The following is a 22,980-nucleotide window of genomic DNA, read 5'->3' on the forward strand; positions in this document are numbered from 1 at the left end:
AAAATTTTCAATTTCGATGTATTTGTGTGATGATACTTTTGTGTCATTATTCAACTAATTACTTTTGATGCACTGTTTGGAACCTTTGGACTAGTAATGAATATTACTGGAGTTATTTCCCAACACCAAACCGTTATTTTAACACATCGACACGTGTTTTGATCACCAAATGATCATCTTCAAATGGAAGATTAAACTAATCTTCCTCTTGAAGGCGAAGAAGATCTTTAAACCGTTAAAACAACGGTTTGGTGTTGGGAAGAAAGTTCAGTAATATTTACTGACTAATTCTTATTTTGTTGTTGATAATTCTTCATACATGATCTAGAATTTCTTTTCATCTCGAATAATGAAATATAAATTGAAGAATACTTTCACTATGGGAAAAATTGTTCAGTTTCACGTCTTGTGGCGGTGTTATAAAAACAACATTGTATTAAAACGATGTGGAAATCACTTGCATATAATGAAATGACTGTAGAAAATAATTGATTTTCTGGTAATAAATCACACAACATATTCACATCTCACACTACAAATACATATTAGAAGTAATTACTTCAGAGATATAAACTTCCATGCGTAGCTATTCAAAGGTACCTTGACCTTCAGGTTGCTCAGGGGCATGTATACAGTTCGTTGAGTAATTATCATCCTCAAATTTCAACATCCCACCTCAAGGATAAATGATTCAGAGATACAAATTGGTAATTAATCTATGTTTGGACCGACCATGGTCCAGATGCTTTGTCGTCGAATTTAATAATCTGAGATTTTTATGTTATCATAGCCAAAAAAAAAGTCAACCACACCAAAAATTAATTTTTTTAATTAATTCTATCCAATAAAAATGATAATTATACCTTCATGGTATATTAAATTTAATTCAGGCATTCAAAACTAAAGAAAATCAGAAATGAAACATGATCCAAAATTCCTCTAAATAAATAAAATAGAGTTCACCAAAAAAAATTGAAGAAATGAAATTAAACGTTTTTAGACAACAGAGGTCAATATTTATTAAGTAATCAGTTCTGTATAAGTTAACTTACTGCTGAAAGTATATAGATATGCACCTAATGGACTAAACAAAATCGTAATGGTGAATTTATGAAAAATAATTTACGAATAAATAAATTCGATTTATAAATTGACTTCATATCAACGAAAAATGAAAGTGATCCCAAGATGGACCTTTGCAGTACCACCCAAAGCTGATAGTTTGTGAAGGTAATGGTTGTGAAATCCATCTGGGATCAATATTACACAGTTTTTACAATAAAATTTAGTGATCGAGGGTATCGTAAGCCTTGCAGTAACTTTACGCAATCCGTACTGACTCTGATGCAAAATATCATTTATAAGTGAAATTATAAATTTTCTGGCCATTTCCAAAATTTATTAAAACATATTAGAAACTGAAAAAGGTCTATACAATTGACGATATTATCTTTTCTCCCATATTTTTTATGCAACTGTCTATCATTTGGTTTTTTCTCGATTCAAAATATTTTTTATTTGAAGAACGAAATATTTTTATATGATGATTCAGTTTTTTCAGTCCTCGATACATTCACATTCGAATTATCAATTCCAGGGAATTTTATGGAACAGGGAACATTATGCAAGTAAGATATTACTTTGGATCTTGAAAACTAATTAGAAAAAATCTACAGGAATGTTAGATAAGCAATTATGCAAGAATATAATCGCATGAAATGTATCAACAAGCACCCACCATCGTTCCAACTACTACTTTATTTTCAATTTTGAATGTCCGTCTATCTTCGGTAAAATGGACACATTCGTCGTTAGTGGAAATGTTGTGAATAAAATCATCATAAAATTGTTCATCAAGTGGTCAATATGGATATTTACATAGAAAGTACTCGTATATATTTTCTGACAACATCTTCAGGTGAGAAACAAAAAATAAATGGTGTACATTTATACAGTCACACAAAATATAATAATTTTCTGGTTTGGAAGTGAGATCATGTTCTTGGAGTCTCCATAACGTCAAAATCGCGATCAAAATTATGTAATGACAAAACTACCTGCCTACCTAACATAAGAAAGCATAATTATCCTCTTTTGACACCTTGTTCTAAATTGTTTAAAATGGTTTTTTTTCTGCTTCACAACGGTGTAGGTAATTTTTTATTAGATCTGATTTCCACTACAAAGTTGAGGATGAATTATTTGAAAAAATGCAAAAAATTAAGAAATAGATGAGTAAGAACTCTAATAATGCGTTCAAAGAACCACCCCTCATCGCAGGCTATGCTTACCATATTCAACCGAATTTAAACTTTTCTCTATATTACCTCGTTGATGCTTTAGACAAAATTGATTTTTTTTATTTCTCTGACAAAAAAATCATTATATGCTGTTCTAATTGGTATCCATTATTTTAGGGACAAAAATATAACCGAATTTCCAATCCTCCAGAGATGTTCCTGTTGAAATTCGTTAGCACATAAAAATTTTTGCTGCAACTCTTTTGATTAAATTATTTTTATACTGAACAATACATCAAATCTTTCGGAGGAAGTTCTATATTCTTCAGATTTGAAACAATTCCAAAGAAAAATGTTACGGCGTTGAATCCGGTGATCTTGGAGCTCATTTCATCTAATAATTATGGCAAAATTGATTTAATTACCGTCTTACTTTTCGGGATGAATAAGGTGGCTCAACGTTCTGTTGAAAATTCTATGGGTCTTTCAATGCAAGCTGTCCATTTTGTTCTTTCCTAAGGAGAACACACAATCAGTACAGGAAAATACTTAAGTGATCCAAATAAAAGAGTTCTCAAACAGTGAAGTTCGAGGTGTACTGAGTTGAACATCGAAGCGATGAGCAGCCACAGACCGTCTGTCTCGTATTTCTGATATGTACCGCTCTTGGTGGAATCAAATCAAAGTCACTTGAACACTTCCCGTGAAAGGGTCTATAAAAGAGAGATAAATCCCCCAACCTTTCTATAATGTTCCAGACTATCAAGGTTGCAATTGATGAGAATTTTGGAACATATATAATATTTTTTCCCACCAATCCCCGTCAAATTTGATTCTGTCAAATATAACAAGCAATAGATGAAAAAGTTCAAATAACGTCTAATAATAATCAATACTGAAATCAATTTTTCCCATTTAATTGTGATAACATCTACTATGTATAAAAGTCAAAATTTGGAGACTGAATTTGAAATTTCAAAATAAGTTGAAACTTCGGATTTGAATTTAAGTATGTATACTTTCCATCTTTCCGTAACTATTCCTGCAGTGATCAGACGTAATATCTCGAAATCGGTCTGGGTCTCTAACGAACTGAACTTGGTTATCAAGTTTAAAAAAAGTCCAATGGTGTCAGACAAGATTACCAATAAAAAGGAACGGCAATGCTATCCCACAATATTATGATTTCTTGAAGTTACTACATACGTAGTTCTCGAAATAAATGAGTAATAGTGTCGCTCTAGTATTGACAGTCGTGTTTAGTACTTCATTATTCGAATGAAACAAGAATCAACCAGAAAAACAGATACAGAAAGAGTCCATTCAACCTACTGTGTAGGTATACCGAGACTGGCTTGAACGTTTAAAGTTCATTTCTTTAGATTTGAACTGTTTTCGAAAATACACCCAATATATTTATATAGTTTTCCAATCTAATAGTTTTGAAGAGATAGAAAGCAAAGATGCATATTTGTGAAGTGTAATAAAATTATTTTTGCAATCATTTTTGCCATCCCAAATTACGAATTGAAACTCGAAACTTCCATTTTTGAATTAGTAGTTTCCATGTGGCCCTTTGTGCTTCCATATTCTAACTAGACTGACATTTTTTACAATAGATCGTTTGGTCCAAATAGTAATCTGGGTAGGTGAAAATCTGCTAATATAGGAATTAAAATTTTCATTCTATCTACATTTCAGTGTAAGACAACTCCATGAATTTGTAAGGGTCACAAAGAATTTATCTGGTACATTCTATTTGTTGTCAACTTATATGATAGGAGTCCAGATTGGAAATCCCTAGAAATGCTAGAATGAAGTTTGCAACACCAAAAGAAATGCGACAATTTCAAAACGTTACGTCTAATGATCTGTTGAGATGATTCAAATGCCTTACGTTTCCTAAAGCCTTTCGAGAAACAAGAAAAATATAAAAGGATACATATTTATTTTCACCTGACCATATAATTCTTCCAGTCAACACATAAACGTGTCAAAGTTGAATCTGTATCAGACAAACAGCATCCTATAACCATATTCTCAGGTGAAACATTATACAAACAAGACTAAAATATATTCAATCTCATACCATAACCATCAAGTTGAACTGCAAGCAAGTGTTATTAGATTATTATCTCTATAATATTCAAATTATGTTAATTACCACAGAAAAAATAATTTAACATCTTCTGCTATTACTCAGCAGAAATAACAAATCGCGATAATTTGCCACAAATGGTCCTTGTGCGTAAAGTACAAGACATGGGCGTACCTATACCAGGAAAGCTATTCTCATATTCATTGCTATGATCAAGAGATAGTTCGACTTTGGAATTGAAACCAATTTGTCGCCCAACTAGCAAGTTCGTATTTTATAATAGTTGCGGAAACGTTTCGGAGAAACAAATTATAAAACTACATTTCTCCCAGAAATGTTTTCAATGTGTTTATAAAACTGCTATAAATAGGTAATTGGCACCGTTTTATAAAACATTATAGTTATCATCAATATATTGTAAGGCCTTTTACAAACACTACAAAACAGTTTTATAAACATTTTGGCTGTTACTATAAAATTTCTAACACTCTTAAAAAGTAGTTTCGTAAAGACTTCCCTTACTGCACTTTTGCAATATATTTGAGCGACACCTATAAAATAATGAGAAGACAGTTTCATAAGAGTTTCTTAGTAGTTCCAAGTAGGCGTTATAAAATATAATACAGCCGAAAACGATAACAATAAAATAAAAAAGTGTTAAAAATGTTTTCTTGAGGTTGAAGCCATTTTGAAATTTCACTTTTGCACTCATAAAACTGTTAAAGACATTGTTTATGTTTTGGAAGATTGATAGTTTTACTGCAAATGAAATTTTTTTCACAAATATACAGCCTATTATCAGCAAAATTCAAGTGCGCCACTCATCTATAAATGTTTTCGGTAAAATTATTAATTATACAAAAATTCACTCTGTTGACATATCAATTTTCTAGTCAAAAACTGAACTCACTTTATTCTAAATAATATAGTGTTATAATATTTATGTACTTTTCAGCTGTAATATGTGCGGTATTTCATATTTTCAACTCATCTAATTTCAGTATCCCGGATCCCTATCATTTAAAATGGCGTCGTTCTATACAATGAATTGGTATCAGTAGCAAACATTTCAATGTATTTTAGCTACTATGTTACCCCTATAAAACTGTTAAGAAACACTTATTTAGTTCTGGGAGTGATGGTGTTGCGGCAGAGTCGGACCACTTTTAAACTGTAGGTTTCTACAAAAGTGCTTGTATGAATGAAGGATTTCTCATATACAGTTTGGATAAATATTATCTGTCGGGATGTTTTGGCCAAAAAAGTTTCTTTCATCGATTATAAAGGTCAGGTGGGATAGTTTTGTGTGTTTTTTTTAGTATGTCCAATATACAGGGCGACTCAAAGCTTGCAGAAAGTTTTTTTTATGGAACACCAAGTCATTTTTTCGTCTATTTGAAGCACCTCGAACTGAATCTAAAACTATTATATACCCCGCAATAAATGTTCAAAATGGCCGCAATTGAGTTATTATTTTTTTTATATTTATATATACGGGATACAAACAGAAAATTCCACTACAGTATCCACACAATGGAATTATTATGAAATTGAAAGTATAACATATATATATATATATATATATATATATATGATATATATATATATATATATATATATATATATATATATATATATATATATATATATATATATATATATATATACATATATATATGCATATCATAGTGTCTAAAATTAAGGATGAATTGAAAATATTGAATTTACTCAATAAAAATCAAATATTTAGAAGTTGCTGAAGAGCTAATTGCCACCACAATGTCGATGGTATCCCACTTGAATAACTAAACAAAAATATTCTTACTAAACATGACTAAAATTTTTAAGAATTTTTCAAAGCTGTGATAAGGAATCGATGTCAGCTGGTTGTTCTTAAATGCTGCATTTTATTCTTAGTGGCAGCAAATATATATTAGCAAAAGCAATTTGATTTTATAACAGTTATATTAGTGTTCTTGAACTGTAGTTGAAATTATCATTGAAGTGACAATATGGTTATGAAAATAAAATAGTTTCTGAAAGCATTCCAATAAAATGATTTCATTAAAGCTACAGGAAACAGTTATGAAATAAGCTTGAAATAGTTTCATAACTATCATAAAAGAAAAGTGTTATAAAACTGCTACACAACAATTTACTTTTATAGGTAAATAAGTTTTCTAAGTTAGTTGCAAAAACGTTTCTGTGATAATTTCCTGACTATTTTATAATGATTTTTCAATTTTATTTCATAAAAGTGTCTATGATAAATTTATAAAACACTTTTATTGCCTACAACTGTATTGTGTTCACCGATCATCTAATATAATCAATTAGCATTTTGGAAGTAATTATAAAATACTAATAACATAAAACTGTAGCAACACCAGGGAATAATAAAACAACTTTGCTGTTTGGGCGGTTGTATCGATGGTCATCGAGTAACCACATAATATATATATCATAACAATAATTTTTTGAAGGTATTCAGAACATATAAAGATCGACTTGAAAAAGCACGAAAGGACACCTCATGAAAGTACAACACAACCAGTGCTAGGATACCTCTTCAGCACCATGAAGATCCTTGACTCATGACATTTGGGAGGTTTTGGGCTACAAATGCAAAAGTTGAACGGTTCAAGATTACTGAGTCTATTGCAAGATGAAAAAATGAAAAAATGTAAATGATAAAATATAAAGAGATGAACAACCATATCCTTCAAGAAAACCTGTGAACATTTTTACTAATAAATAAAACCCATAGAATATTGATATGGGTATAAATAGTATCTAGTAGCTATGAAAAGGATAATTCAATATCCGTATATTAACGAATCAATAAACAAAACAAAAGATTATAAAATTCTGAAACAAAAACCAAAAAATATCAATATTATCACCAAAAATAAATATAATGTTGAATATATTAGGAAGAATAAAAAAAGAAAAACAAGGTCCAAAGTATTATCACCCTTATGAAAAAAAATCAATTACCTGAGAGATTTACTCAGAACAGCAAAGGAAATAATTTTCATTTTCGTTTTTTATTTGATAGATATCATTTCCATGATCCGTTAGTGACCAAAAGATTTACCAAACACCCTGCACCCTGGTTAACTGAAAATGTTAAAAGGATTATGAAAACTAGAGACAGGGCTCTTGATAAATTTAAGCATACTGAACGTAAGACAGATTGGAATTATTATAAACAGTTAAGAAATTACACGAATCAGGCAATAACGAGGGAAAAAAAGGTTTTTTTAATCACAAATTAAATCACTCATCAGATAAAGAACGGTGGTCAATTCTTAGGAAGAATAATATTTTGAACGAGAAGAAGAAGAGTAACATTCCAAATCACTTGAAAAATCCTCAAGAAATTAATAATTTTTTCATAAATTCTTTACCTGAAACGGATAATTATACAACCCTTTCAGATTTCTACAAAAAAAATTCCCTTATGAACTCGGAATTCAGATTTAAAGCTGTTGACGAGTTGATTGTTCATGAAATGATAAATTCAATCAAAAGTAATTCTACAGGAAGCGATGCAATAAGCTTGAAAATGATGAAACTGTGTTGTCCTCAAATTGTTCCCTTCATTACGCATATAATCAATTTTTGTTTTTCCAGTAACGTGTTTCCATCTGCATGGAGATGTGCATAGTCACAGTGTTACCAAAAAAATCAAATCCAGAAAATTTCAAAGATCTACGTGGAATCAGTATACTACCTACGATATCCAAAATAATTGAAAAAATAATGGAAAAGCAAAATAATGCATATCTTGACAATCACAGACTCCTTCCTATTATTCAGTCTGGTTTCAGAAAAGGCCACAGTTGCGCTTCGGCACTTTTCCATGTAGTGGATGATATTATGGAAGCTACAGACACGGGTAAATGCACTATCTTAGTTATGCTTGATTTTAGCCGTGCATTTGATACAATCAATGATAATATCTTATTATCAATTATGATTCATCTCGGTATGATTGAAAACACAGTATCACTTTTTCGATCATATTTTACGGAAAGATGGCAAAAGGTACGTATTGACCTAAACTATTCTGATAACCTATTATTGAAATCAGGTATACCCCAAGGATCTATCCTTGGGCCTGTTCTCTCTTCGTTATATACAAGTCAAATTATCAAACATTTGAAATATTGTCGAATGCATTTGATCCTAATGACATTGCTGATGCATGTGAACGCATCAATATTGATATCAATGCATTTGTAGCTTCATATTCAAACCACGCTCTACAAATTAATGCTAGTAAGTCAAATATTTTAGTCTTTGGCCCAAAAAAAAAATGAAATATTGTAAAAAATCTTGTGGAAATTAAAATTGGACAAAATATACTCGAAGTGGTTGATTGTGTTAAAAACCTAGGAGTCACTATAAATGAGAATCTTCGTTTTGAAAAACATGTGAATGAACTAATTCGCAGAGCATATGGACATTTGAAATTGATATACAGTAGTAGACAATATTTATCAAGAAAAATCAAATAAATACTTTGCGAGAGCTTAGTTTTGTCCAATTTTAATTTCGCAGATTTTCTGTATGGTCCAAATCTCACAGTTTTTTATAAATACAACAAATACAAAATTCTTGCTTGAGATTGATTTTCGGTATTCGTAAATATGAAAGCATTACCCATACTTTGAAATATATAAACTGGTTGAATATGGAAAATCGGATGTTGCTCCACTATGCAAGCTTATATCATAGTATAATTGAAACTAAAACACCAGAATATCTATATAATAAAATCAAATTCCGAACTGACGTACATACATTGAACTTGAGGTTTAAAGGGCTTTTAACACCCCCATTGCACAAAACACAACAATATGTAAGATCCTACAGTTATCAGATCTCAAAAATTTACAATGAAATTCCGAACAGTTTGAAAGAGATGAAGTTAGATAAGTTTAAAGAGAATCTGAAAATAATTTTATTGAAGAAGCAGAACACCCCTCGATAATAATTTCAAGAATGTTTTTTAATTTACTTACTTTTTCGTTATATGGCGCGTTATGAGGTTGAGTGGAAGAGCAGCACATTTGAATAGTCAAATAATATTGTCATATCATTTTTTTAAGCTGAACTCCGCCTATTATGCTAACAATTAGCATTTCAAGATGGAAATAAGTGTCATTGTATTGATGTATGTAAGTAGCCTATTCAATAACAAAAATTTTAAATTCTTATGAAATGATCTACAATTCAAACAGTTTTTTTTTAATTCTTCAATAATTTAATGAATCAAATTCTATTTTCCAGTATTTATCACAGGCATGAACGAAGCTAACAATATGTAAAGTAGTGAAAATAAAGTAAATCTCACAATAAGAGAGCAAAAGTAAAAAATGATATGAAATAAATAGTGATAAAAATTATAATATATAAGGTCAAAAACCTAATGTAAAATAATAACATCGATATATTAGGAAGTGGATTCAAGTAGCAGTTATTTTACGGTATTTTTGAATGAGTTTCAGTTGGTAATTTTTTGAATTATGACTATTTCTTTTACTCTGAAGGAAACAGGCAACATTCAAGGTGAAAACTTTTCATTATAATGCAAAGTATTTCCTTTTGAAATTTTTGAAGTCACTTAGATAACAATGTATCATACATTATGCGCACGACAGGAAATGACGATGTTTTCAATAATAAAAAATCTCAGAGCTTCGTCGTTTAATATTTATCGGATATCCGACTTCCCTCCTGTGTTAATCGAGTCGAAATGTTTCAATTCGCCACCTTCATCGCATGCTGCAAGACATCGAGCTGCGAAACAAAAGTTTCAAAATCACTAGACCATTATGGGAAACGTCATGAAAGTAGAATGTAAATAGGTGATACAGAGCTTCTATATGGTGCTTAGCTACTCAAGGATATAAATATTTAGTAGTCACGAGCAGAGAGACATAGTATTAGGAGCACATTCTTCGGCTACTTTTTACGTGAAATAGTAAACATGCTTTTGAATGTAGTGACGGTCGAAGTAGATAGCGAGTTGCATAAATAGTACCGGACTATTTACTATAACGATTTGAATATCTCACGCGTATTTCGTAAAAACGCTTTCTAACCGAATATAGAATGATTTACATGGTATGTTCCTGTCCTTTTCCCTCTGAAATCTCTTTATCGAGTACCACATCCAATTTTGAATTAGAATAAAACTACTTCTGAATCAAAATGCGAGTGTCACACCAGATAAAATGTCATTATTAGGATGTCTACACACTGGTGGTTGCTGGGATTTGTTTTTATTTCGGAAACTCTACCAACTATAGTAGTTCTGATGTTGCCGCAAGATGGTGCAATAGTCAATTATATTTATTTTAGTTACCAATTTATCCTAGATAGATGGTGTTGTCATAAATAAATAAGTAATGTTAACACATCAGGACACATTAGGATTGTTTCAAATTTGAGCAGGATGAGCTGCATTTATTGGGTATTTATTAATAGGGACTAAAAAAATTCACATTAACTCCCGCTTTAGTCTCATCTAAACCAATTCTGTTATTCTTATGTTATTTATATTTCTCACAAGGCTTTATCAATAAGAATTTATTCTTCGGACTATTTTGAATTTGAATAATGAACTGAAGATACAGGAGGTTTATAAGCATCCAATTCAAATAAGACACCATAGAATTTCCATCAAAATCAGTCTGACGTGTGTCGAGTAGAGATACCTACAAACTAATAAAAATATGTTTCGAGATAAAATTCAGAACATTCATCTCTCAACTTAACCTACCTCCCAGGCTAATATCACAATGAACATTGAATCAAGAGAATCATCCTACAGACCTGGATTTGAGTATTTTCAAAAATAAAAATCTTGTAATATTCTTCCATCTATATAAACAGTGTTTTCCAAATTCGTTTAGATTTGATAAATTAAAAACGGAAGATGATTAGGAAATTGGATGATTCTTGCTACTTTCTATCATTAAAGAAAACTGTTGACAACTTCATTGACTTGAAGGTATGGTGAATTCAATTTATGTACCGCAAGATCGTGAACAAACAATTTGACCCGTTTCAAATATATTTTTATCTTTTATACCTTCCTTAAATAGGTAAAAAGTTGGGCTGAGTGGAAAGTATCAAACAAAATACAGAAGTGGTTAATAACTTCTTGTGTTAATGGATTTATTAAATAACGTATCTGTTATAAGGAGACCCCTGTATTCTCAATGAGTTCTGTATAAACTACTGAGTAAAAAAATTAATGTTTCTTGAATTTTTATTCTTTGATTAAAACTTTGCAATTTTGGACCTTTCACAGTATTCGAATTTAGAAATCGATAGTAAATGAAAAATTCATAGGTACTATAACATTTTTCTTGTTTTATGCCCACTATCTTCCTCACTATCGCAATGTTCTCAATTTAGATAGAAATATAATTACGTAAAACGATTCCATTTTTCAGATTCGTTCCGTTCTGTTCCATTCATTTCCATTCCATTCCAGTCCACTCCACTGCATTCCACTTCATTTCGTTCCATTTCATTCTACTTGATTCCATTCCAGTATATTTAATTTTTGTATATTTTTGATGAGTAGAATTTGGAACCTTGGGTGTAATTTCTATTCTATTCAAAAAATATTGGTTTATATGTGTAGGAAAAATCCAACACCGAAGCATTCATTCATTCTGTTTTGAAATTTCGACCGAGAACTAACGCGAATTCTCATTTTCCTCGCCACGAGGTTACACTGTATTTTTCTGTTTGCCGTTTTGTTGGTGTTGTTAATAAATTTTATTATTTGTAAACGCTCTGTCCGATTGATTAATAATTCACCTATTACCTGTCCCGACATATGACAAATATCATAGAAGAGTGATAATTTTATATCATTACAATGCATACAACAAATATTTCTGAAAGGTGTGTTTATTCCAAATGATGCGCATAATATCGACTCACCCTGTATATTCCCTGAAAGTATACTACGAATCTAGTTTCTAAAAAATGCGATTCATTCAGTAGATTTATTGCAATTTCCAAATCCGCCAGAAAACCCTTCTTATCTAATTAACGTGAAGTTAGCCACATATTTCTAGCCACACTTTCTGACGTAGGGAAACTCTAACGTGGGATAGAGGAGCAAACACAGGCGGTGTTGTCAGATTGTTTTTCTTCCTTAACTTCCTACGATCAACATTTCTTAAGGTAATTGGAGTCGGGTAGTGATGTAACTCAATACGAAACCTCTAATCATTCACAATTTACTCAATATATTTCGAATGTCAAAATGATATAGGTATAGACCTTAATAATTTGTTTGACCCTTAGAGACAGAAAAAATTAATTCTACGGGAGACTATCAGTAATCCACCCGAAATATTTTGAGTGTCGGAAATTCTAGAGTTTCGCAAAAAAGGTTATAAGTATACGGGTTGAAATCAATTTGTTTTCTCGCAGAATAGCGATCGGTCAGTAACAAAAGTGTGGCTGGGCAATAAGTACCAAAAATATTTGTTATGTTAAAAAAGTTGATTGAATGTTCGACCAAAGACATATCAAAGTTTACAAATACGTGACTTGAACAATTTGTTTGACCAAAATTAACAGAAAAAAAATTTTGAAGGCACAGTAGCAATCCATTTAAATTGTCAGAAATTCTTGAATATGAAATTCTCATTGAGGATTGAGTGAAATTGCCTTCCGATTTCTTTGGATTGCCGTAGGAAACTTGGGAAAAAATTAAAACTTTTCCTCATACCATGAAATTTCCATTGAACAAAACATACCGTGAGAAAGAACATCTGGAAAAATTCATAAAACTTCTTCCAAATCCCTATGGATGGCCGTAACAGACTTGGAGAAAAATAAAAACTATTTCTCGTACCATGAAATTTCTATATGGAGGTCCGCTGCCATTGAACAAAAATACCGTGAGAAAGAACGTCTGAGAACATTCATGAAACTGCTTTCAAATCCCTATGGATGGCCGTAACAGACTTGGAGAAAAATAAAAACTATTTCTCGTACCATGAAATTTCCATATAGAGGTCCGCTGCCAGTAAACAAAAAATACCCTGAGAAATAACATCTGGAAACATTAACGAAACTGCCTATAGATCCCTTTGGATGGCCGTAACAGACTTGGAAAAAAATAAAAACTTTTTCTCGTACTATGAAATTTCCATATAGAGGTCCGCTGCCACTAAACAAAAAATACTGTGAGAAAGAACATCTGAAAACATTCATGAAACTGCTTTCAGATCCCTATGGATCTGAAAGCAGTCTGGTAACAGACTTGGAAAAAAATAAAAACTTTTTCTTGTACTATGAAATTTCCATATAGAGGTCCGCTGCCACTAAACAAAAAATACCGTGAGAAAGAACATCTGAAAACATTCTCAAAACTGCTTTCAGATCCCTTTGGATGGCCGTAACAGACTGGGAAAAAAATAAAAACTTTTTCTCGTACTATGAAATTTCCATATAGAGGTCCGCTGCCACTAAACAAAAAATACTGTGAGAAAGAACATCTGAAAACATTCATAAAACTGCTTTCAGATCCCTTTGGATGGCCGTAACACACTTGGAAAAAAATTAAAACTTTTCCTCGTACTATGAAATTTCCATATAGAGGTCCGCTGCCACTAAACAAAAAATACTGTGAAAAAGAACATCTGAAAACATTCATTAAACTGCTTTCAGATCCCTTTGGATGACCGTAACAGACTTGGAAAAAAATAAAAACTTTTCCTCGTACTATGAAATTTCCATATAGAGGTCCGCTGCCACTAAACAAAAAATACTGTGAGAAAGAACATCTGAAAACATTCATAAAACTGCTTTCAGATCCCTTTGGATGACCGTAACAGACTTGGAAAAAAATAGAAACTTTTCCTCGTACTATGAAATTTCCATATAGAGGTCCGCTGCCACTAAACAAAAAATACTGTGAGAAAGAACATCTGAAAAAATTCAAGAAACTGCTTTCAGATCCCTTTGGATGGCCGTAATACACTTGGAAAAAAATTAAAACTTATCCTCGTACTATGAAATTTCCATATAGAGGTCCGCTGCCACTAAAAAAAACATACCCTGAGAAATAACATCTGGAAACATTCACAAAACTGCCTATAGATCCCTTTGGATGGCCGTAACAGACTTGGAAAAAAATAAAAACTTTTTCTCGTACTATGAAATTTCCATATAGAGGTCCGCTGCCACTAAACAAAAAATACCGTGAGAAAGAACATCTGAAAACATTCTCAAAACTGCTTTCAGATCTCTTTGGATGGCCGTAACAGACTTGGAAAAAAATAAAAACTATTTCTCGTACTATGAAATTTCCATATAGAGGTCCGCTGCCACTAAACAAAAAATACTGTGAGAAAGAACATCTGAAAACATTCATGAAACTGCTTTCAGATCCCATTGGATGGCCGTAACAGACTTGGAAAAAAATTAAAACTTTTTCTCGTACTATGAAATTTCCATATAGAGGTCCGCAGTCACTGAACAAAAAATACTGTGGGAAAGAACATCTGGAAACATTCATTAAACTGCTTTCAGATCCCTTTGGATGGCCGTAACACACTTGGAAAAAAATAAAAACTTTTCCTCGTACTATGAAATTTCCATATAGAGGTCCGCTGCCACTAAACAAAAAATACTGTGAGAAAGAACATCTGAAAACATTCATGAAACTGCTTTGAGATCCCTTTGGATGGCCGTAACAGACTTGGAAAAAAATAAAAACTTTTTGTCGTACTATGAAATTTCCATATAGAAGTCCGTTCCCACTGAACTGAAAGTACCCTAAGAAAGAGCATCTGAATACATTCAGAAAAAAAAAATCTCTAACTATGAAATTCCTAATGAATTTCACTAGTTCGGATTTCCATCGTCTCTACTATATAGAATGATTTGAAATCTCTGGAACAACTTAAAAAGGAGAATTAAAAATGAATAGCTGAAAATAACAATTATATTAACCAAAAAAACCTGAAATGAAATAATAGTGTAATAAAAGACAAGTAAAAATAGAGCAATTGAACAAAAAATAATAAATAAAAATAAAGAAATGAAAAAGAAAATAAAGAGTTGAGAGATTCCAAGCTACGTTAGTTCACGACGTTTCGATTGTTCGTATCTACAATCGTCTTCGAGTGATGACTGGGTGATGGAAGTCCGAACTAGTGAAATTCATCATGAGACATTGTCAATCACCTTCAAACAAACGATGAAATTCCTAGATAGAGATCCACTGCCAATGAACAAAATTCCCCCAGTAAAAAAATTTCAGATTAAGATACGCTGCCACAAACAAAAACAATTATTGATATGTTCATCGAGGATGTTTCACTCAATATAATGTACATAAATCACAAATTACATTTGAATTACTGTTCGTGGATCGTTCCACAGATATTATGCATTTTGTATGATATTTTCGAAAACAATTTTCGCACCTTCTGATTCGATGATCAATTTCTTCAATAAGCCTTCCGCAAAATAAACATTTGTTTCTCATGTCATCCGAATGTTGTAGGATTGTGTTCTTTATACAATTCCTGTAGTCAATTATGTCCACTTGGTTTTGCAGCGATTCTCCCTTCATTATTTTTTCAAAGAAATAAAGGATGAACACTCCACAACTGAAACTGTCAGTTTGTTTATCATGTACTAACACTTTACTTACCCATCCATTTGGATTCATTGAAGCATTATTGTTTAAATTGTTATAATATCTGAGATATTTTAAAAATTTATTCATATATGATTTAGTTTCATGAAATGAGCTACCTACAGGATTGAGGAACACAAATTCTCTTTTTGAAAAGTTCACAACACATAAACAAAAATGGTGCTGGTTGGGTTGCGGAGTTATGTCCGAATAATTTTGGAGAACTGGAAGAATCAATTTCTCACTATTTATTTGAAAATTTTCAATGTCTGTGTGATTCTCACCAATCGAGTATAAAAATATTCGAGTGGCTATTAAACAAGGCACTACTTGATATTCCAGATAATCTTTGTTCAAAATATTCAAATAAATATCGATAAGAAAATTCGTCAGCCACTGTTTGGTTGACAGTATGTGAAAGTCGGTACTAGTTACTTCATTAACAATAGTGGGGAGTTTCTCGAAATGTCCTATAATATAATTTTTATCAATATTTTTATAATAATTGTAGTCTGAAATCAGACCGTTGCTCAAAATTTTTGGACATATTTCACTTCTCCATTTCAATAAAGTGGGTTGTTTTGTTACACCTGCCAAATAAGGCAACATATAGAAAAGAAAGAAATTTGTCACTTTCTTCAGAATTATTTGCCAGATATTCCTATTTCTTGTTATCCTTTGAATTTTTATTCCCTCGAATGTGTAGACCACGAAATCACACCATTTCCTGTTGGTAATCTCACGAAGACCTTGGATTTGGTAATAATATTCATGGGACGTTTTAAGTTTTCCACTAGCTTTATCACAATAGGAGAGAAGTCCTTCTTTGATGGCATTATTAGGATCCTTATTCCTTATTTTGAATGGACATTTGATTTCCAGAATGCCATCTTCTCCAACTAACCCGTCGGGTGAAGAGGCTATAAACTGATGGGTTTCGTGAATGACCAGTCCAGATGTTTCACATTTCACATTTTGTATTTGTTCATAATACAATCTGGCATTGGTTTCGTTAATTATGCCGTGGGTGATAGCTTCTGTGGTGATTTGAGGCTGTGCTATAATTTGAAATGCAATATTTTCGAGAGTTGATTCTCGGTTTGCCCTAATGACTTTTCCAAAATAGGATGCTGTTATTCGTTTTTGTCTCTCTATGAACCATAGTGGACAATCAGACTGATCTCTAGTCTTGAGCTCGATATCAAGTAGTTCAGCGCGTGATTTATTATATTCTCTATCGTAAAACAAGGAACACTTTGAGAGGTTCAGGTATACTTCTTTCTTATAATCAGAAATCGGTAAAGAACTCTTCGATGCTAAACAGAATTTACAATAAAATGGATCGGTATCGATCACCGGAGGATTCCTTTCACAGGATGCATGAACCCATCCTTGACAAATGTCGCACCCACACCAAATCGCTGTGTGGTCTAGGAATCCTATTCCGCAATAAAGGCACGAGTGAATTGTATCATCCGGTAAGTTGTTAGAATCCGACAATAACTTGTCGTTCAACATCTTTTTCAGGGAACTACTGTTAAAGTTGTTTTTATTACATTTTAATTTTTTCTTCCAAACTTCCTGTGAAGCAATGCCCATATCAGAATGAACCTCTGTAGTTTTTTTACGTTTGTTACAGACACCTCGTTTATTTGTCAATTTGAGTTTCTCCTCTTTATATATGAAAAGTACATATTTTCTCAATTTTCTGAGAACTCGGCTGCATTTTTGTCCCATGTGCTTATTCAAAATGGTGTTTTTGACGACACCAAAATATCTTTCGATAGGAGCATTACTTTTCCTATCGGTGTTCTCCAGAGTTAACGTTGTCCATAAAGATGTATAGGTTAGATACTTTTTTATGAGTATAGTTGAGAATTTAGGATTGAAATATAGATTTTTATGAAAATGATTTCCAGTATTCTCCTGCAACATGAGTTGTCTTTGTTGTGAAGCAACTTCTTGAAAGGATTTGAAAAAAGGGCTGTTTCTGAAAAATGTATCATTTTTAAAATATTGTTTTTTTTCTATTACATTTCCATTTGAAATAACGGCATCCTCTCCGACAATTTTAGAATCAGAACTACAACAAATATTTAGGAGTGAACGTAAACATGATTTGAAGTGGGGTGTTTCAGTTGGTGAATTCAAAATAACGTATAAATCTTGAAACCATTTACAAAATTCATTCCATTTACCAAGTTTGAAGGCTGCAGCCATTATTTCTTTAATATGTACCTGAACTGTTTTATCTTGATAGTGTTCCTTTATATCCTCTGACATTATACGGAACATATGAAAGCAACAAACGCAAATTTTTATTTTATCTTTTGGAAATGGTTTGGACTTAGAAACTACATCGAATGTAGTATTCTTGAAGTCCCATAGAGTTCCAAGCAATAGGTAAAGCATTTAAAAAGGCAAAACTGAAATCAACCACCACGCAGTCGAAAGCAGGCCATTTTCTAGAATTCGAAGATGAATAAAATGATTTAAATTTCAATAACCAAGCGCCGATTGATCCACCATCATGTTCACATGAAACCATTTCGAGAACAGGACAAACTCTATTATTTCTAGGTAACTGTATGACACCAGCATAATAATAAACTCGTTTAAATGATTTATCAGGCTTTCTTATTATAGATCCCGTCGCATCTAGATGTAGAGTAGGTCTTTTGTTTGCCAAAAATATTTGTTCTTCACTCCAAATGTAAACTTAAAGAGGAATTGCTACAGATCTGATATATTCGGGGTGATCTTTTTGCATCAAAAGCAAATCCTGTAAATCGTTGTTGTGTCTATCGTTTTTGGCAGTGATTTCTGCTTTTGCTTTTCTATAAACAGCATCAGATCGAACATTTTCCTTACTTTTCAATATCGATATAGAATATTCTTTCAATGATAAAACGTCATTCTGAAGTACGTTTAACGGTTTCAAATGGAGCAGTTTATTTTTTGTTATATTTCTCTCGACACCTCTCAATTGTTTACCCATTTCTTCAACATGGTTGAAATCTATGGAAGAGCTAAATACTTCTACCGTATGAGATATGTCCTTCAATTTGGAAACATCCCTAATCAAAAGAATGAAAGACTTACATTGATGTTGGCAATATGCATACACTTTAATCGTATCACTCTTTTTGAGAAGAAGGTGATCTTTGAAATATAGAGCACACGTGTTATTAACAGATTTAATTTTTTTGTTGATAACCAGCTGGTATTGACCTTCTATAAGTTTCTTATCCCTGCTAATGGCATTGAATTCATTTTTTGTCAATGAAAAAACTCCTTCCTTGATAGTACACCTATCGTAAGTTGGTCTGGTAAAATTTTCTATTTTCAAATTTTTGGAGCCACTGGGGAGTATTTTTTTGCACCATAAGATTTGTTCGTCATACAAATTAGAGAGCTCAACCGGAATTTTCTCAGAATCAGGAGTGACGTGTTTTATCGATGTGTCACTTGTTTCAACAACTTTACTATCATTTGATTTGAATTTTTGAGAGAATGATTAGTGATTATTATTTTCAGCGTTGCTTTCTTCACCGAACGTTGTTTCTGAAATATTGAAAACACCATCACCTAATGACTGAACTGGATGTTCGATACTGTTTTGATCCGTTTGGTTCAAGTGAATAGGTGTAGAACTGAAAATATTAGCATGACTCATATCAACATCCATAAATGACAAATTATCGTCGCTCCCATCAGACATTGCCACTTCCATTTGTTTTTTAATATCATCCACAAATTGCTTGCAGAACGTGTAAAAAACTTTCCTATTTTTATTATTATTCTTCTTTTTGGAGAATTCACAAATTCTGCCGTAAATGGATTTTGGTGAACGATAGCTTTGTTGACTAAACAAATCAGTTGTATTATTTGTTGTTTTGAGAAATTCAATAATTTTAGAAATCCTTTTTCCTTTCAAATCTTTGGAAATGCCTTGGTGTCTATTGGAAAACGAAGAAGTCTTGATCATTGTTCTTATACCACCTGTGTTTCTTCTAAGTACTCGTAATACGGCGTTACGGCATGTATTGGTATTTGATGAAAAAAGATACAGAGCCGCCTGCTCTATCAAAGGACTATTGATACCCAGGTCTTCTGGTGAACAATTTATCATATCAAGATTCGCGTTCAAAAATTCAGCTAAACGCAGAATGGGAAATTTGTTTCTGACTGATGTCATTTTTCTTTGAAATATGCGATATGAGCAGACAAAACTGAAAAAAATTCTTAAGTTCACTTAGTAATCGAACAAAATTAAGTACTAATCCAAAAACTATTTGAAGCAAAATAATCATATACGTCTACAATATACCTATTCCAGAAATATTGAGATACGTATTCTTTTATCGATAAAATTATTCGGATGTAGAAACAAATATTAATTCATGTAACTGCTACGAGTAGTCCGCTATACGAGAACATGTAACGGCGCGACAATAGCAAACTATCCTGATCGAGACAGGCGATGATTTACAGGTGCACGAAAATATTATCGAGATTATGAATATTTCTATTACTCAATAACCACTGCTCTAATTTGAAAACTGTAAATGACTAAATATTCGTATTTTTTTGTGTTCTAGTGGTACCAAGTAAAAAAAATGCGAAAAAAAAAATTTCAAAACAGTTTCAACAACGCGATTTTCAGATCGGAGCAATGATATTACAAAAAAATGCGAAAAATTAGTCATCTACAGTTTTCAAATTAAAGTAACGGTTAATGAGTAATAGGAATATTTATAATCCCAATAATACTTTCGTGCACGTGTAAATAATTGCCCGCCTCGATCAAGATACTCTGCTATCGCTGTTATTTCTTTTAGAAATTAATGAAAGGAGAATCGTTGCAAAACCAAGAGTACAGAAGTGGGATTGTATAAAGAATACAATCCTACAATATTCCGATGATATGAAAAACAAATGTTTATTTTGCGGAAGGCAAATCAGAAGGTGCGAAAATTGTTTTCGACAGTATCATACAAGATGCATAATCTCTGTGGAACAATATCCGAACAGTAATTCGAATGTAATTTGTGATTTATGTACTTATGAACATAGGTATTAATAATTATTTTTGTTTGTGGAAGCGTATCTGTATATGAATTTTTTTTACTTGAGAAATTTTGTTCAGTGGCAGTGGATCTCCATACAGAAATTCATAGTACGAGAAAAAGTTTTTATTTTTTTCCTAGTCTACTACGGCCATCCAAAGGGATCTGAAAGCAGTTTTGTGAATGTTTTCAGATGTTCTTTCTCACAGTATTTTTTATTTAGTGGCAGCGGACCTCTATATGGAAATTTCATAGTACAAGGAAAAGTTTTAATTTTTTTCCAAGTGTGTTACGGCCATCCAAAGGGATCTGAAAGCAGTTTTGAGAATGTTTTCAGATGTTCTTTCTCACGGTATTTTTTGTTTAGTGGCAGCGGACCTCTATATGGAAATTTCATAGTACGAGAAAAAGTTTTAATTTTTTTCCAAGTCTGTTACGGCCATCCAATGGGATCTGAAAGCAGTTTCATGAATGTTTTCAGATGTTCTTTCTCACAGTATTTTTTGTTTAGTGGCAGCGGACCTCTATATGGAAATTTCATAGTACGAGAAAAAGTTTTTATTTTTTTCCAAGTCTGTTACGGCCATCCAAAGGGATCTGAAAGCAGTTTCATGAATGTTTTCAGATATTCTTTCTCACGGTATTTTTTGTTTAGTGGCAGCGGACCTCTATATGGAAATTTCATAGTACGAGAAAAAGTTTTTATTTTTTTCCAAGTCTGTTACGGCCATCCAAAGGGATCTGAAAGCAGTTTCATGAATGTTTTCAGATATTCTTTCTCACGGAATCTTTTGTTTAGTGGCAGCGGACCTCTATATGGAAATTTCATAGTACGAGAAAAAGTTTTTATTTTTTTCCAAGTCTGTTACGGCCATCCAAAGGGATCTATAGGCAGTTTCGTTAATGTTTCCAGATGTTATTTCTCAGGGTATTTTTTGTTTACTGGCAGCGGACCTCTATATGGAAATTTCGTAGTACGAGAAAAAGTTTTAATTTTTTTCCAAGTGTGTTACGGCCATCCAAAGGGATCTGAAAGCAGTTTCATGAATGTTTTCAGATGTTCCATCTCACAGTATTTTTTGTTTAGTGGCAGCGGACCTCTATATGGAAATTTCATAGTACGAGAAAAAGTTTTTATTTTTTTCCAAGTCTGTTACGGCCATCCAAAGAGATCTGAAAGCAGTTTTGAGAATGTTTTCAGATGTTCTTTCTCACGCTATTTTTTGTTTAGTGGCAGCGGACCTCTATATGGAAATTTCATAGTACGAGAAAAAGTTTTTATTTTTTTCCAAGTCTGTTACGGCCATGCAAAGGGATCTATAGGCAGTTTTGTGAATGTTTCCAGATGTTATTTCTCAGGGTATGTTTTGTTTAGTGGCAGCGGACCTCTATATGGAAATTTCATAGTACGAGGATAAGTTTTAATTTTTTTCCAAGTGTATTACGGCCATCCAAAGGGATCTGAAAGCAGTTTCTTGAATGTTTTCAGATGTTCTTTCTCACAGTATTTTTTGTTTAGTGGCAGCGGACCTCTATATGGAAATTTCATAGTACGAGAAAAAGTTTTTATTTTTTTCCAAGTCTGTTACGGCCATCCAAAGGGATCTATAGGCAGTTTTGTGAATGTTTCCAGATGTTATTTCTCAGGGTATGTTTTGTTTAGTGGCAGCGGACCTCTATATGGAAGTTTCATAGTACGAGGATAAGTTTTAATTTTTTTCCAAGTGTATTACGGCCATCCAAAGGGATCTGAAAGCAGTTTCTTGAATGTTTTCAGATGTTCTTTCTCACAGTATTTTTTGTTTAGTGGCAGCGGACCTCTATATGGAAATTTCATAGTACGAGAAAAAGTTTTTATTTTTTTCCAAGTCTGTTACGGCC

General features: G+C 32.2%; 1 protein-coding gene and 1 long non-coding RNA gene across 3 annotated transcripts in view; one reads left to right on the forward strand and one right to left on the reverse strand.

The window, feature by feature from the left end:
* ds (dachsous cadherin-related 1) overlaps nucleotides 1–22,980 on the reverse strand; it is a 456,386-nt gene that overhangs the window by 115,125 nt on the left and 318,281 nt on the right. The gene's annotated exons all lie outside the window — the stretch shown is intronic.
* The window catches only part of LOC141485261 (uncharacterized), a 105,140-nt gene that overhangs the window by 6,315 nt on the left and 75,845 nt on the right, over nucleotides 1–22,980 (forward strand). Inside the window, exon 2 of the long non-coding RNA XR_012467123.1 lies at nucleotides 7,975–8,239. This is a non-coding gene — a long non-coding RNA (uncharacterized lncRNA). The remainder of the gene's footprint in view (nucleotides 1–7,974; nucleotides 8,240–22,980) is intronic.

The sequence above is a fragment of the Leptinotarsa decemlineata genome, unplaced genomic scaffold (genome assembly GCF_025532065.1).
Source record: "Leptinotarsa decemlineata unplaced genomic scaffold, Ldec_3_MD MMD2_tig00026314_RagTag_RagTag, whole genome shotgun sequence".
Taxonomy (NCBI): Eukaryota; Metazoa; Arthropoda; class Insecta; order Coleoptera; family Chrysomelidae; genus Leptinotarsa; species Leptinotarsa decemlineata.